Here is a 273-nt window from a genome sequence, read left to right as displayed (position 1 = left end):
CTGGCAGCGCCAGTATCGGTGCATGCAGGAGGCTGTCTTTGACCCCGTCAAAAGCCTCCCGATGTTCAATGTTCCAACACCATTCTGCATCCTTTTAAGGGGGATTGGATAATGGCCAGGCCATTTCTGCGTAATTTATGCTATACTTGTGCAAGTAGTTGGCGAGACCATGCTACTTCCGCAAGTCCTTCTGGTTCTTTGGAACCGGCCAGTCTACAATGGCCTTGACCATAGCGGGAACCGCTCGAAGGCCACGCTTCCCAATGAAGCACC

Source organism: Plasmopara halstedii (assembly GCF_900000015.1).
Source record: "Plasmopara halstedii genome assembly, contig: Scaffold_3060, whole genome shotgun sequence".
NCBI classification, from domain to species: domain Eukaryota; phylum Oomycota; class Peronosporomycetes; order Peronosporales; family Peronosporaceae; genus Plasmopara; species Plasmopara halstedii.
Note: the sequence above shows the minus strand (reverse complement) of the source record.